This window comes from Triturus cristatus, chromosome 2_1, assembly GCF_964204655.1.
Source record: "Triturus cristatus chromosome 2_1, aTriCri1.1, whole genome shotgun sequence".
In the NCBI taxonomy this organism is placed as follows: Eukaryota; Metazoa; Chordata; class Amphibia; order Caudata; family Salamandridae; genus Triturus; species Triturus cristatus.
The window spans coordinates 1,028,361,870-1,028,379,458 of NC_140581.1; the positions used below are offsets into that span (position 1 = coordinate 1,028,361,870).

General features: G+C 43.1%; 1 protein-coding gene and 1 pseudogene across 1 annotated transcript in view; one reads left to right on the plus strand and one right to left on the minus strand.

The window, feature by feature from the left end:
- LOC146866265 (alcohol dehydrogenase 1-like) overlaps window positions 1-17,589 on the minus strand; it is a 204,219-nt gene that overhangs the window by 105,216 nt on the left and 81,414 nt on the right. The window lies entirely within an intron of this gene.
- Window positions 10,661-15,413, plus strand: LOC146866266 (uncharacterized; annotated as a pseudogene).

Genomic DNA, 17,589 nt, shown 5'->3' on the forward strand with positions numbered 1-17,589 from the left:
GTATAGACCCTTCCTCCCTTAGCAATCTGTAAGTCCCCATCTGTACGTGCATCACCATTATTATGCATTACAACTTATACGTTACATTGCATACTGCTTATTATACATCTGTCTCCGGTGGCTTGGCAGTACAAATTGTCTTTCCACGGTGTAAACTTAAACGAATATATGAGATTACAACGCATGCCTTTACAACGCGGTCAGTACAACGACTGCATTGTTACCATGTGTACCATTACAACGCAAGTCATTACAGCGACTTGGTGTAGGGGGGGCACTGGAGTTTGGAATAGTATAATTTACTATTCCAACACCAGTCTCTTCAACAGTAGGGAAGGTGTTGGATTTAAAATCCAACACCTAAAGCCCCCTACAGCAAGTCGTTGTAATGACTTGCATTGTAATGGTATGCTTGGTAACAGCGCGGTCGTTGTACTGACCATGTTGTAATGGCACCTCGTTGTACCGACAGCGTTGTAAACGCTGTTTCCCATTTACACAGTCTTACCAGTAGTTCGGGTGTACCCGTTTTGTGCTGCGCTAGCTCTCCTTCTCTCTACAAAGGGACTATTAATGGTATCACCAGCTGTCTGACACTCTATGGGCCTGATTCACAGAACTAACTTAAGACAAAATCCTAAACTTACTGCTTTTGGTATTCACAGAAGTTAGGATTTTGTCTTAAGTTTGTCTTAAGACAAACTTAAGAGAGTCTTAAGACAGACTTAAGACAATCTTAAGACAAACTTAAGACAGACTTAAGACAGACTTAAGACAGACTTAAGACAGACTTAAGACAGACTTAAGTTAGGATTTTGTCTTAAGTCCGTCTTAAGTCTGTCTTAAGTTAGTCTTAAGTCTGTCTTAAGTCTGTCTTAAGTTTGTCTTAAGACAAACTTAAGACAAAATCCTAACTTCTGTGAATACCAAAAGTAGTAAGTTTAGGATTTTGTCTTAAGTTAGTTCTGTGAATCGGCCCCAAAGTGTCCCGTCAGCCAGCACTTGGTTGCAACATGAGGTCTACTTTTATTCAGCCTTATACCACACCTTTTAGCGCTCTTGTAGAGTAATCGTTTGACTACTTCTCTTCTATATCCTGGGTGCTTTCACTTTCACTCAAGGCATGCCAAGGGGACTACCGCCGTGTGCCTGTGTTCTCTCTTTGCTTAATAAAGTGTGAAACCAGTCCATGATCAGAAAAATAATTAGCCTTCCCATCCACCATCACCCGCAGTTTGGCTGGGTATAACATGCTGTACCCCAGTTGTAAGTCTCGGAGTTATCTCTTGGCCGGTACAAAGAGTCTCCGTGCTTCCTGAACTGTTTGGGAGAAGTCTGGGTATAGGGATATCTCAGGACACTTGTAACGCAATTATTTCAGTTCTCGTGCTTTACGTAATGCGGCATCACGGTCCCTATAGTTTAAGAGTCGAGCTATAATCTGATGTTGGCTTGCACCTGGTACTGATCTGGGTACCAGTAAACAATGGGCACGCTCCACCACAAAATCTCAGAAAAGGTGTCTCTTCCAAGGAGCACTGTGAGAAGGTTCTCCACAAATTTTTTTATGTTCTCTATATTTGTAGACTCCACCACTCCCATGATACAAACATTATTCATCCGCGAGCGCACTTCCAAATCCATTGTTTTTAATTGTAGTGTGTAGAAGCTGGTCTACTTTTTTGGTTTTAGTTGATTCCTCGGTTAATACATCTTTTGCATCCAATACTCTTTTTTCGACTGTGCCCAACCTCTCTGTAAATTTATCTAGGCTCTCCGTCATCCTATCCATTCTAAATGTAAGTGTCAACCTTTCCACCAATTTTCATTAGGCTCCATTGCACAGTTGTTAGTATCTGTTTCAACTCAGTGTCCATGGATAGATCAGCAGCTTCTGATCCCAAATCCACTGTGTTCATATTGGTCTCTCTTTGTTTGGGAGTCCCGTGCTTCTCAAATTGTAACTTAGACTGTAATTTATCTGCTCTATCCATGGTGGGTTTCTACAGTGGGAAAGCTGACTGTCTGGGGCGGTTGTCTCTTCGTTTTTTACCTGCTGCGTCTCTGGACTGTGTGTTCTTTCTATAACATTAGAATGTTGTGGAGCCAGTGCCAGTTCATAGTGTTTTTTTTGGGTATTACACCCCTATTATCCGGTGCAGGGCACTTGGGGCTTGTTGTGCAAAAATTTGGGTCGCAGTGCCAGAAATGTCATCACGCCTTCTACATCGGCTTCCAATATATCTTTGCAGCCTCCTACGTATCTATGGTCGCTTCAGGGCCTCTCGTCTTAGCCACTTGCCAAAGGGGGGGTACTAATTATCTTGTTGTTGAGTAGATCACCATCTTATGCTTGTATTCTCACTGTAACTCCCGTGATCTTGTGCCCCAATGCCTCCCACGTCTGTACCTACTCAATACATCACTGGTTGTATTGGAGCAGGTGTCTAGTGCTCCCACAATGTAATTGGGCTCCCGGGGACAGCACATGTTGTCACACTCTTCTCCCAGTATGTCCCACAGAACTCTAGGCCTCGGGGAGTGCTCACACAGGTGTTCTCCGTATCCCCCTGCCGGGGATCTGTCTCAGCAGCTGTTCCTCTGCAGGCCTCCTTCCACCTACTCGGCAGATAACTCTCTGTAGGCCTTTCCTCCCCCCACTGGCACTCGCGTTGCCTCCGGTTCTCACTCGGCCCTTTGTATCCATCTCCCCTGTGAAGCAGCAGGGTACCAACCACTTTGTTTCTCATTTGCAGACTGCTATGCGGGCTGCACGCCGTGCTGGGCTCACCTCTGGCAGGCCCGGTTTTGGCTAAGCGCGGTATCCTTTCCTGTATTTTTTATTTATTTATTTCTATTATTTTGTTCTCTTTTCCTTCCCCCTTTTCTTTTCACGCTGTGTCAAAGATCTATTTAGGTGCCGCTTTGGAACGGGCTGTGTCTGTTTATGCTGTGGGTCCTCCTGGGTAGCTGGCTCCGTTGTGGGGCAGCTCCTCTGCCATGACCAACTCGCCAGGCCTTTGCAACTGGCTCTCGCAGTGGCGCACTCACGGGCACAAAGAGGTGGGATGGTTTCGGTGCTATTTTCGCTCCCCACAGGATTCCGTTGTTGGCTGCTTACTGGGGTGCTCCTGCAGTCTCTGAACCGCTCAGTGTGAGCGCTGTAATCTGTTTCCCGGGCCCACTGCAGTTATCTGTTTACGTGCAGCTCCTTGGTCAATTCAGGTCACTTTTGTCCCCGATATCTGGATTAACAGTTGTTTCCAGAGGTAGGCAGTAACTTTAGATGCAGTTTACTGCACTGTATTTTACAGGATGATGACGGATTATGTGCCGGTTCGCAGGAGCTTCGCTACAAAACGGCCATCTTGGAACCAGGCAAGCTCTGCCCCCTTGTTTAGGTCGAGCCTAGCGCAGCGCGCATGCGCTGCCCTATGGGGAGGTTTCTTGTGAGCACTCTAAACTTCTCCGTGTAGGTCTGACTCCTCCCACACATTGGATAGGCCTTTGCGTGCGTCTTTCAATTATGAAAGCACGCAAATGGCCAAAGGTGGGTACATGTCCCACCTCTTCTTCAAAGGTTCACTCCCACAGGGTTTTGCTCTCGGGAGCAAGCAGCGGCGCGCTGGGTGGCAGCTGCATTCCTCGTCTCGTCGTGGATCAGGTTACTAATTAAACACAGCGCGGTCGCTTTGACTTTAGCGGACGCACTTGTTGTTTTGTGTGGCTTATTAGTAGTGTTTATTTATTTATTTTATAGTTTTATAGAGCGCGAACCAGACCCGTGAGGTATCAGAGCGCTTTACAGGATTATGGGTGGTATACAAAGCATTAGGAAGGGAGGGACCAATTCAGTAAAATAGGTGGAAATCTTATACAAGAAAAAGGCACGTAGTCTAAAGTCCCGGCTACATATGGGATAAAAATTATAACTGGTAGATACATTATAAAAGAAGGCACGCAGTCTCAACTCTTGGGTGGGATGCCCAGGAGTGCAGGAATAGGTATCATCCGTAGAAGCCGTGGATAATGCCGAGGTGGAGTGTGGAACATGTTGCTGAGGTGAAAGTAATGTAATCATTAGGCGAGGTATTTGCCCATTAAGAAGGTTTTGGTCTCCTTTTTAAAGTGTGCCAAGGACGGAAGTCTTCTGATGGCAGGTGGGAGAGAGTTCCAAATTCTTGGAGCGGCCCCAGAGAAGGCCCGATTGTAGGTTTTTTTCTTCCGGAAGTGTGCTGGTTGAAGCAAAAGGTCTTTGGCAGATCGGGAGTTTCTGGCTCCTCCAGATATCACGAGTTTTTGGGCGAGAAATGCAGGGGAATTGGAGTAAAGAGCTTTGTGAGTAATGCAGGCCAGTTTAAATTGGATTCTGGCCTCTAAGGGAAGCCAGTTCAGAACTCTGAGGTGGGGAGAGAAGTGGTCGAATTTCTTTGAGCCAGTTAGGAGTCTGACAGCGGCGTTGAGGCAGGCTTTCAATGGGGCCAGAGAGTTCTTGGGTAGCCCTGCGAGAGTAGAGCACCAATATTCAAGCCTGGAAATGACTAGTGCCTGGATTGCCGTTTTAAGGTCAGAAGCATCGAGGAAGGGTTTTAGGTTTCTTAGGTAACTCAGGTGGAATCTGGCCGTTCTGGCCTTTGAGTTTATATGGCCATGCATGTTCAGGCTGCCGTCAAAGGTTATTCCAAGAGATTTCGCAGAGTCAACAATGGTAGGCGGGCAGTTTAGTGCTGTGATGGTCTTGATCCATTCCTGGAAGTCTGGATTGGTTTTCGGTGGGGAGATTAGAAGAAATTCAGTTTTATTTGTGTTAAGTTTAAGCTGGTTGGCAGTGAGCCAATGGACTGTCAGCTTCAGGGCCTCATTCAAGGGAGAAAATGTCCTCAGGGGAAGGGATTTTGATGTAGATCTGTGTATCGTCGGCGTACATAAGGTAGGAGATATTGGCAGCTCGTAGCACCTCAGTGAGTGGTTCAAGGTAAAGATTGAAGAGGGTAGGGGAGAGGGTTGATCCTTGGGGGACTCCAACCGGAGAGGGAGCGGATAGATTACCGTTGATGAGGACTTTCTGTTAGCGATTTTGGAGGAAGGATCTAAACCATTCAAGGACGGTGCTTTTGCTTTTATTTTTGGGCAAAGTCAAAAATAGCTGTTTAAATTGGCCTCCTGGTTTTTGGCAGTAAGATGCAGTAAACAATGTGCAATGAAAAACAATCAGCACGTCCACTCAACTACACTCGGCCATGCACAGTGTTATTTCCGATTAAGATTTATCATTGCGTTTCAGTGACTTATGCAGATCGTTTAAAGAGCAAATAATTCACAGTGGCACTCCTGCTAATGATTAGTTTGAATGATCCATTATTGGTTAAAGTTATATTTTCAATAATATTGCTACATTGGTAGTTTAGCTTCAGAGACTTGAGGGATCACATTACAGTTTTTGAGTCCATCGCTAAAGCTTGAGTCATGACGACGGTTACGGTATTTCAGTCATTAGATGGCGACTGGACATTTTGTGGGCATGGAAGGTTTGTGTAACATTGATGTCTTCATTGAAGAAGACCCTGGTCTGCAAGAAGAACCATTGTCGAATTCTTAAGATTTGGAGCTGGCCTTTTTAATTAAAAATAAAATTGGTCAAAAGTTACCCAGTTGTTGCCCTTTTGCCAGTACAATACAGTGTAACCAGCCTAGATCTACATGCTGTCACTCAGAAGCTTGCGGGTGTACTGCCTTCAACCTATATTATTACCACGTGGAAGCAAGCAGTCTTTAACTGGAGCATGCTATTGGGGGCAAAGACTCAGTATGTTTTGTTCTCTTACTCTCAGCTTAAGTCCCTTGGCTTCTTTCATCCTTAAAAGAAAACGTGTTTCTTTTGTTTTTAATGAGGAATCACTTGCTACCCTGTGACATCTCACTTTGACATTGAATATTTTTACAGCACCATAACGTTTAAAACGCTCTCTAGAAAGGGGTTTGTTCTGGCTGTGCGCTAATACAGGCTATTTATTATGTGACTGTTTGGCCTCTGATCAAAGCAGGATTGTTTGAAAATGTTGAGTGCGTGGGCATGCTAATAGGGGATAATCTGCTGCATAGCTAAACTTATAAGGTCCCAAAGGCAAGACCTATTGGCTATGCCAATGCTTGTTTTCATATACTTATGAACTTTTGTGGCCATGTGGTCTGGGTTGCCTGAGATAAAGACCCCACTTTGGGTATCTTCAGCGTACGATATTAGTTTGGTCAGTCGTGTAATATATAAGTTAAAAAGAGTAGGGCTCAGAGAGGCGCCCTGTGGTACATCGCATGGAAGGGTAAAGGAGTTTAAGTCATCTAGTGCTACATATTGTTCTCATTCTGATAAGAATGATGTTAAGAGGGCGAGGGCCGTTCCTCTGATTCCCAGTGAGTAAAGGCAGTCAATCAAGATGTTGTGGTTGACCGTGTCAAATGCCGCTGAGAGGTCTAACAGGATTAGGGCGACATTTTCTCCTCTATCAGTTGAGGCTCTTATATTGTCAGATGCAACAATTAATGGAGACTATGTGCTGTGTTGGCTTCTAAAGCCAAATTGAGTAGCATCTAGAAGGCAATGTGTATCAATGAAGACTGTCAACTGTTGGTTCATGGCCTTGCCTATAATTTTTGGTGGGAATGGCAAACAGGATATAGGCCAATAGTTTCTCGGGTCTGTTAGCAGGAGATTAGTTTTCTTTATTAGGGGTAAGAAGGATGCTTTTTTCCAGACTTTTGAGAAATAACCTGTGTTAAACTTTTCATTTAAGATATTCGTTAGATAGGCTGAGATTTTTTCAGGTACTTGTTGAAGGATTTTCAGAGGACAGGGGTCTTTAGAGGAACCAGGCTTCATGGATTTGGTTAGTCTAAGTACCTGATCCGCTGTAAGCGGTGAGAAGGAAGTCAGAGATTCTGAGTTGGTAAAAAGAGATCTCTCCAGACGAGTTAGATTACGGTGTAGATTTAGTTGTAAAAGCTGCATAGTTGTAAAGGCTGCTTAGACATCTTCCACTTTTGTTTGGAATAAGGTGGCAAGTGTGTTACAAAAGGACTGACTGGAGTTGGTGTTTTTTATTCCCAGAGGTGTTGGACAGTGATTTCACTGTTTTGAAGAACTCTTTTATAGAGTCTTTGGCGGATTTGATTTTATGAGTAAAGAAAGATGATTTTTCTTCGAAAATCATGGTTTTGAATTCTTTTAGGGATTTTTTTTTGTATACGTCTTTTCTTCGGAATTATAATGTTGTCTCCATCTGCATTACCGTTTGCTACACAATTGTTTGGGTTTTGAGCCTGTCCGAGTTCCAGGGTTCAGTAGGCTTCAGTCTTTGGTTGGTTGATTTTCTTTCCTCTGGGCTGACTAAATGCGTTTGGTATTCAGAGACAGTCTGGTCTAATTTTTTAGCATAGGTAAGTTTGTTTTTGGTAAGAACCATTTTAAAATTTTCAGGGTCTAATTTATGCCAAGCGCGTGGTATTTTCATTTTATGAGGTAGTGTTGAAAGAGGCACTTTCTCTATCGGTGTGATATCGAACGTCACCACTGAGTGATCGACCATGTAAGCGATAGAGCTTTTGGAAATTTTAGATGGGGATTATCAGTAAAAACCCATCAAGGAAGTGACTCCCCGCATGAGTGGGGTTGTTTACTATTTGATTTAGGCCTAAGCAGGTCATGGTTTCCAATAAGGTTTGTGTGTCTTTAGCTAGCTCACTCTTTAGGTGAAAATTAAAATCCCCTATAACGGTGTCATTTGTAGTGTTGAATCTGTATTCTAGGAGGTACACTTTTTTTTTTTTTGCTGGATTCTGAAATTAATCAAAGTGTATTATCGAGTTATGTGACTGTCAGGGATCCATGAGTACTGAAATGTGTAACTGTAGCCTGATCCGGAAATGCGCTATAAAAGTGCATTTGCACCTATAAACATTTTTCGTATTTTTCTGTTGAAAGAATATATTTCCAGTGGGCAAATTATTGTGCCTACATTGCCTTTGGTTTTAGGGATGTTCCATCCACATTTGCATTTCTAAATCATATTTACTCCTTTCCTTCATGGGAACACATTTAGAAGCATTTTCTTGGTTGGGAGACTACCAGGGACTTGTTAATGAATACCCCAAAAAAAGTCAAGTTTGTGGCTTTGACCAATTTTTACAGTGGAGACACCCAAAAAAGCTCATAAACGACTCTAGTGCAAGTTCTGCTTGACAGAAATGACATGATATTGGCTTAGAGTCTGGGAAGGCAAATCTTATTTTCAAGGCCCATCGATACTGATTACTGTGAAACAGGGGTGAAATTTTGGGATGACAAATTATTGTCTGATCACTTAAGTTGTAAGTAGCGTGCAAAGACCTCTGAGGCGCAGGATGTTATTTGGAAAGAGATGGTCATTAATTCAACCCGTTTGGAGTTTTTTTTAACTCCAGGTTAGGGTCCACTCTTCTGAAGTAAAAGGATGCCATCAACTATTGAAAAACCGAGCACAAAAGATCTGAATGATTGTGACACATCACAAATATTGGCTGCCTGCTGGTCCAGAATAAAATCACCACATCCGAATTCATCGGAATGGTTGAGTCTACACTCCTTCAAAATCCCTATTACTTACTTTCCCTGGAAATTCCAATCACCGGTCTCTTATTATACCTAACCAGAGACCACTGGCAAAAGCATAGTAGGTCACTGTTCCCTAAGATGAGGATTGCCTTTCACTTCCAGGTGTTGCATTTGCTTCATGTCTAAAGTCTTCATCGTCTCTAGTTCTCCCCAGTTTCCTTCACCTCTGAAGTTATGGTACGTCAATTACCATTCTCTAATGAGAATTTAGTCTGATTGAAGGCAATGCTCCTTCACTCTCTTAGGTGCTACAAAATCCTTTCCTTATGGAGAGAAGCACCCAATGTGGCTGTCAAACTTGCTTTCTTCCACATGAATCCTGTACAGGAAATCCCGCTTGTTCTCACCATCCCGCTGCTACGCTGACTTTATGGAGCATGTTTGATTACCAGTGAAATCTCTAAGTACTGAACTCTGCTATGAAGTGTAATCCCCGAGCGGTGTCCTTTCTGTGAGGAGCCTTAAACCATAGCTCATCTGATGTTAAGTGAGCTTATCGCAGGTGTCTGGAAAATGCAGTCACCAGAAGTGAGGCAGGGTGTGGATATGTAGTACGAAAGGCTGTGCAGTTCAATTTCAGATGCTTTTCAGCCTACCTCATGCTGACTTCACTGTAGAACTGTGTGCGAAAGCTGATCCAGCCCCCAACTTGGCACCAAAGTCAAGAACCTCTGATGTATCTTCTCACTGTTGAAGAGCTGATGATTGCTTTTCACAGAATGGAAGGAACAGCGCTTCACTGCTTGTTGTATTGAAATGCGGTGACAATGTAGGAAATCTGCTAATAGGTACTATTCTTCTCAATCAAAATAACTGACTAACATATCCACCACTCAACTTATTTTCTTATTTCACTATACTAATTCACCACTAATCCTTTATGGGTAACAGAGTAGAGTGCTACTCGCTGAAAAAGTGCCTCAACACCCCATCAGGGGTAGTAAGCACTATATAAATGTAGACTTGTTACCCTCTTCTATCCCTCCACTATCCTTCTCAATACAAATAACTGACTAACAAATCCACCACTCAAATTACTTTCATATTTCACTATGCTAATTCAACACTAATCCTTGGTTCCGGAGTAGCGTGCTACTCGACTAAGAAGCGCTTCAACACCTCCTCAGGGGTAGTAAGAACTATATAAATGCAATTACAATACAATACAATAGATCATATCTTCCTCCAGACTCAGAAAACCAGTAGTGCTTAAGAGTAGAAACTGCAAAAATTAGATTAACACACTTTCCATCTGCTAGAGAGACGGGTCGAAATGTGCCAATCATGTTAAAGCCTATGTCTTTTGGAATCGTGTTACTGATGCATGCACATATAGATTAAGTACGTACACAGGATGGACTGGTCCAGGTGCAAGCTTTGCCACTGTCCATAATGACATGAATGCCCACTTCTGCTAAAAACCACATGTCACAATTACACAATGTTTAGGCGTGATGGATGAAACCACATGCTAAGGGTCAGATAAGCGTAGCCAATAAGCGTTATGCAAAGATATAATCACTCGCTGTGCAGGAAAACAGATGCACATGAAATGTTGTTAATAAAGTTTAGAATTTGAGAATAGAAAAATCACAGAGGGGGTTTTCTGTTAAACATGCGAAGCGAGGGCCATGTGGCCCACATCTATATGTGCTTTGTTTCCAAGAAATTATTGTATCTGCTGATTTAATCTACACATTTGTGACACAAATACTATGCTTCTAACTTTTTTCTGTTGCGTTTTTAGAATATATAAACCACTGTTTTTGAACTGTGCATTGGACATCAGATCCCCGTCTCAGCGGATCCTGGCAGATCTCCCCAGATGATTAATGCATTAAAACCATATTGTATTGTCACCTTTCCTCCTCTTGCTGTTTCTTTAACAGAAATGTTTCCTTCCAACATATCCGCGAACCAGCCAGGAGTTCCTCTTCTTCTCACCTGCTGCCCTATCAAGAATGCTGCCTGTCCTCTTGGAATGATTTTGCGCAATTAAAAGAAGGTAGGAAGATGCCGGTTCTTCAGACAACGTCTTCTCATTTCTCTGGGATGGGTAGGACCCGGGAGTTGGCATTTTTAAAAGGTGAGAACAATGCAAACATTGTCCCTTTTACTTTACAAGTAGCATGTTGACAGTAGAATATGTTATATGTTATTATTATGTTATTATTTCTATGTTGGGATATTCATGCATGATTGTGTATTGACACAATAATAAAGGACTAGGACTCCGGTGGTAAGTCCGGAAGGTACTAGGGGACCTGGCTAAAGGTAGTCAGAAGTAGTCGGGAGAAGTGCAGCACTTGAGGCTGGACAGCCAGCATATGTTTCAAAGGACAGAACACTCGAATCACCCCAGACTTTAAGTCTGGAAGTCACAGTTTGGGGTTACAGGTAGTGAAAGGTATCCTCCTTGTGAGTCCAGGAGAAGTGACCAGCAGTGGTAGTTTTTGCTTTAGTAGGTAGTTTTAGAGTAAATTAGTATGTTTATGTAAATGAGAATAGAAGCATGGCCACAGATTAATGTCATGTTGTAGTTTTATGTACTATTATGGTTATGTAGTTATGATTTCCTATGTTGTGGAAAATATTGTAGAATTCTAGGATTTTATTTAGACAAATGTCTCAAGGGCACACAAGAAGCCAATCACAACAAATTCCTGAATTAACCATTTCTATAACGGTCTCCTTGTGGCCCTTCTTGACGGCACTTATCCTATTAGACCAGCAATACCAATACAATCTAATAATCATTTAATGTCACAACGTTATGAGCGTCTAGGTCTTGACTCTGCATCACCTCTAGGTCTCAGGACAACATACATTGTTGTGAACGCAGTACCCCTGTCAGATAACTAAAAAAGAATCCTTTCAAAGAATTAAATACAAGGACATTCTCCTCCAGATAACAGTGTTAGAGTAGTGTAAGTAGCCTCATGAACCCCATAACAAATACTACCAATTTTTATTCCTTTAATCAAACCACAGAGCCTCCAGATTGGAGACTAGGAGAACTGTCAAATAGTATAGATGAGGACCTAAACAGCTATTTTCAGGGAACACAAACAATAGTAGAAAAACAGATAGTCTTGATAGGAATGTCCTTAATTATCTTGCAGGTGATTCAGAACAGGACCTTTGCACACTTAGAATAGTGGAGATGGTTATAAAATCTACAAAACCTATCACGGTCGTTCACCCGATGGGGAGATATACCTCAGAAGACCCCCAGGGAATTAACCTACCACCTTTATGAGTAGTGAGGAGAGTGGCCTAAAGAAAATATATCATAATCGCTGAGGACAGATACTTAAATATAGGCCACAAAATACCAAGACCCCCTATACAAGAAAATATAGACAAAAAAGAGGCATATCAAGACAAGAGATTAATATTTTTGGCATGGTTGAAGAAAAACCTAAAAGACCTTTGAAGTGGGGAAACATTCTGCACGACATACAGGACAGGGCAAGTTTAAAGTGAGTAGTTATATGAAAAAAATTAGATTTATGGTTTATGAGTGACACTGCTGCCATTGTGTGGTCAACAACAGATCATATTGAAATAATAGTGACCTTTTAGTGGAACCATGGGCACTCTTTTTGTGATCACCCTAACATATTTACAGACGATCATCTGCTGTTAAATCTTTTATTGTACACATTTAGTAGGGACATCCCAGTGTGGGATTTAGGATATGAATAACAATAACCCACAGACCCCACAAACTGTTGTCTATATTCACTATCACCTTATTGTGTCTATAGCATCAGGTAATAATCCGCTTAGGCCACCTATAAATGCTCCAGCCCAAGGCATATGCCTAACTGAAGTTCTATAGATGTTAGGGATAAGCATGTCCGATGTCTCCCTTCATGGCCTGACAATGATTTATGTGAAGTCAGGTATTAAGTAGAGAGCATAATAAAATTTTGAATAAGCCATATCGATAGTGAGATTGAATATTTATAGCAGGAACAAGTTAGGCCTAATTGTAGGACTAAACAAGGCCAAGTACACTGAATAAATAATGGGGACCACTTTAGAACACATGCTGAATTTGTTCCCTGGCGACAAGGACAGAATAGAGGAATACTGTAAAGAGTGGCATAAAGCAACATCAAAACATGCACATGCTTGGCCTGAAAAGGGCTCATTCGATAATATAATATTAGAACACATAGCCACCTTCTTAAAAAGTAAATATAATGGGAAGAAACAAGAAAAAAGGAAGACCACCTTAGGTCAGTGGGGGGTCTTTTGCAAAACACACAGGAAGGAGTCAGAGACAAAGCCTCAGACCCCACCTTTGGCTCCTCCATCCCCTTAACAAGGGACTTAATCGAGTTTAGACATTGAAAAGGTACAGGGCATGTATACAGTTCAGGCTAATACATCAAGCTCACTTCCCACCTTCTCACATCAGCCTGCTGTAGGATATACAGACCCTGAGTGCTGCCCACCATTGGAATCATCTTCAGAACATGGTGAATATGTCCGGCTCGCTCCACGTCCATGAATGGCTAGCACACCTCAGGAGATGTTGGGTGGCGACACTAATAAATATGTAGGAACAGTGGATGCTACCCTTACACTTCATTTAGATGATGAAACAACCCCCACTGTGAAAGATAAAGGGGCAGGTCAGCACCCGAATTTAGATTAAAAGGACACACATAGAAGAAATGTTACGAAGAAAGCATTTAGTTGTCCAAATGACTCAAGTCCTGGGAGTAAAAAGAGGATAGGAAAGTTAATCTTTACACCAGAAACACCTCGTGAAGCGCACTGGAGGCTGACAGAGGAGGGTGGTGAAGTCAAGTGGGTCAAGATATGGGAAAATGGACAGATAGACCCAAGAGCGCCCAGGGAAATGGAGGAAGTACCCTTGAGGGCACTAGACAGGTCACAAATGATGGAACATGAAAACTCAAGAGGACTTCCTTCGTACACATAACTTCTTAGGTGAAGAAGACAAGTGGTCACACAGAACTTACCTAGGATCAGAGGGGGCATTAGATGACGTCACAGATCATGTTGATAGAATGTCCATCATTAATGACTATGACAGAGAACAGTCACAATATGCCTGTGAGGGAGGATACAGCAGCAAGGCAGCACAGGCATTACAAAGGAGGCAGCGAGAGCTAAGCAGATTGAAATTTGAATGGGCGCATGCACATCCATATGAAAGGAGGGGGACGTTTGATTTGGCAGGGAGGATGACATTGAGGAAAGACTTGTCACATTTGTTCCCTGTGTACCCAGGCGTTGATCTGACACCAAATGAAATAGTGACACAACATGAACAAAGTTGGTACAATGTTGTCCCTTTTACGGATAACCTAGCAGGTTGGACAGAAGGACTGGCACCACCAATGACACCATGGCCACAAGATGGTTCTTTAGAACCATGAGGCATGGAAACTGCAGAGATGTGCATTTTTTACAGTATAGGGGATCCTGACTGGAATTAACCTTATATTAAGGACAGCCTGCGAATATGGCAAACACATGCCAGACAGTATGACTCATGCCACCCTACTGGGCATAGAAACATAGACCTGTCACAACTGCCCTTAATATTTAAAGGCCTCGGGCGCCCCAATACATACCATGGCCCCAGATGGACAAAACAAATATTAAAAAACAGCTGCCACCACTTGCCAAAAGGGCAGAGAAGTGGGAAGCAGCTTTTGAAAAACACACAGCAGGGATAACTCTTGCAATAAGGGACCTCAAAAGTTTACTATGCTCCCTTATAGGAGATGAAACAGACACACTGTTCATTAAAGCAGGAGTAAACAATGTGACATTGTCTAATTCAAAATGAGATGGGGTGCTTTTAACAAAGTAAGGGAAATGTTTGGGAAGCAGTTGATGCAAATCTTCCCAGACAGGCCAGACATTGGATCCCTCATGGCACAGACAATGCACCCATATGAGGACCCAACACAATTTCTCAGCAGGATGAAGGAGAAATGGACACAGGAGGTAGGAGAGAGATGGAAGGTGGCAAATGCAATACTGTCCTATAACATAGTGAAGAAGGGATTACCAGATGAAGTACAGGACAAACTAGACAAAATAGTAGCCTTAGAAGCCAAACCATGGACAGAGAGAGATACAGGCACACATAATACATTACTGTAAAAGGAGACAGGACAAGGAAAAGAGAGAGAAGGATACAATTGAAAAAGCAGCAGCCAAATTTTGTACAGCAGAAACTAGCAAAAAAGACAGAGGGAGGAACGGCCACTGTAGCTACCCAGATGGCCGCAGTGTCTTTGGACGTGCCACTGGTAGACACACCATGCAACCCCAACAATATGCCCAGAGATATAATAACAGGAATGGGCGAGGAGGGCGAGGAAGGTTTGGGGGAAATAGGCAAAAAACATTCCTGAGTGGACAGACATTCCACTACTGTAAAATGCCAGGACATTTAATGAAAGAATACAGGACAAAAAAGAACGATGACCATGCAGGGGCAATATATGGCCAACAAATGATACCACCTGGTCGCATTGAGGCACAGTCTGCCATGAGCCCCCAAGTGATATATCTTCCACAGCCCCAAATGCAGCTGCAGTCACACCAATAATTCTAGCCCCAGTAGGTGTAGCATACCGTGCCCCAAATGCAGTATAGACCGCAACCGGCAGCGCAGCCCACTTTAAAACACCAGAACTTACAAGGTGGGGTAATGGTTAGGGGAGGAAACCCTTTTCAGCAAAATTATGTGGGAGGATATGCTCAATGAAGGTGCCCGCAGAGTAGTCTTATGTGTCCAGTACTATCGGTGACGCACAGGCCAGACAAGGAACCCACTGTGACAGTAGCCATAAATGTCAAGGAGTACAGCTTTCTCATTGACACTGGAGCCACCAGATCCTGTATCCGTGAGAGAGGACTCCCACTGTCGGATTAATCAATGGACACACAGGGGTTTTCTGGGGTAGTGATGAGGGTTAATTTCACCAAATCTGTAGAAATGGAGATGGGGGAAGTACATTAACAGCAGGCTCCTATTCTTCCCACACAGCCGAAGCAAACTTATTAGGACGTGTTCTTATGGCAAAATTAAACATGTCCATCCACTTTGAGGAGGGTGGGACAATGACATGCTTAACACCAGGAATGTCTCGCACACGCACCATGACAGTGGTCATGCACCCTCCAGACGGTGACCAGGTCAGGACTAGACCAATAGACATCTCAGCCTTCACTAAACCAGTATATACTATCATTGCATAAACATCAGAACAAACAGGAAGACTAGTTGATTTGCCAAGAAACTTTTTGTTCCGCGCCAGAGCCCCTGGTCTAAGAAGTTGAATTCTGAAGTGTCAGGTAAAGATCTCATCCTGAAGATAGAGCTGTGGAGATCAACCCTGGGCGTAGTGCGCGTAGTGAGGCTACGTGAAGCATTACGGAGTGGGGGCAAATCTACGCCCACCCGCACACTTCATGTAGCCCCACTACGCGCCGCCCGCCTCCCTCCCGCCTTCATTTTACAATTACTATAATCATTAGATAAAGAAAAAATTACTTACCTGAGCTGCCACGTCCCGGGGCTCCATCTTGATGTTTCCCGGATAGCTTCTTCCTCACGAATGCGCAGGAGAAGTGCGCATGCGCGGACGCCCGCGCATGCGCATTCGTGAGGAGGAAGCTATCCAGGAAATATCAGATGGAGCCCCGGGACGCGGCAGCTCAGGTAAGTCATTTTTTCTTTATCTAATGATTATAGTAATTGTAAAATGAGGGTGGGAGGGAGGCGGGTGGCGGGCAACTCTGCTCCGCCGCGGGGTGTGCGTAGTCTGCCCCTGCTACGCTTACTTTGCGCAGCGCGAAGTGGGCAGTACTACGCACACTCCGTGCACGGAGCGGAGCAAAGCGCCCACCCTTAGTGGAGATATCTTCCACCTGTGGGATGGTGATGGTCAGTGACTACACCTGTGCAAGGTGGGCCTGTGTCATCTTTCATGATCCCAATATAAAAGTAAAAGATATATCAGATGACTAGTTGTTTGCTGAAGACCCCACAAGATCAGTGATCATTTTTCAAGATAGTATTCCACTGCATACCACATTGGAGACAAGGTCTGCAATACCAAAAACTGTTTCTGGTCCTATCAGAGACAACAATCTTGCGCAGGTACCCTCTGACTTGTGGACCAAAGGCCCCCAAGATTTAGGCCTCATCCGCAAGGCAGCGCCATTCAGAATAACTCTGAAGGAAGGAGCAATATTACCAAGAGTGAGGCAATACCCTCTATCTAAAGAAGCAGTTATACAGGCATTGGTAGAGTAGATTTTTATTGATTCTTATTTTTGGCAAAGATTTTGGCTAGTTTCAATTTTCTCATGAATTTATATATGTCAATTTTTATTTCAGTGTAGTCATGATGTTTGTCCGGGCAGAAGGTGAGGCCTTTATTGAGTGGGATTGTTTGGTCTTTGCTTAGTTTTAGTTTGGACAAGTTAATGATTAGGTTCTCCTGACTTGTTGGTCAAAAGACACTGTAGGGAGTCACTAAGACTGCACAAATATATTTATATGCATATTAGAACATAAACTCCAGTGTCCCAATTCATACACATAAATGGTAACTGTATCCGTGAAACATGTACACTCATATCAAAATACTGCAAATTAATGGAATGAAACTTTGTAAGTAGTTGTAAATATATGTAAATAATGTGTGTGTAAACCAACAATTAAAACTACATATCCCACAATGCCACATTGTGGGCACAAGGGAAAAGTAGTATAAATTGGAAAGAGTAAACAGACTTCCCTAACAGTGAACAAGCCTATGTTGTGAAACGTGTTGGTAGTAGTGGTGAATAAAACCATCTGAAGCAGTATTACTGGAATGCAACATCAATTTGCTATAGAAATGAATGTTAGGGCTGGCTTCTACCCAATAAGG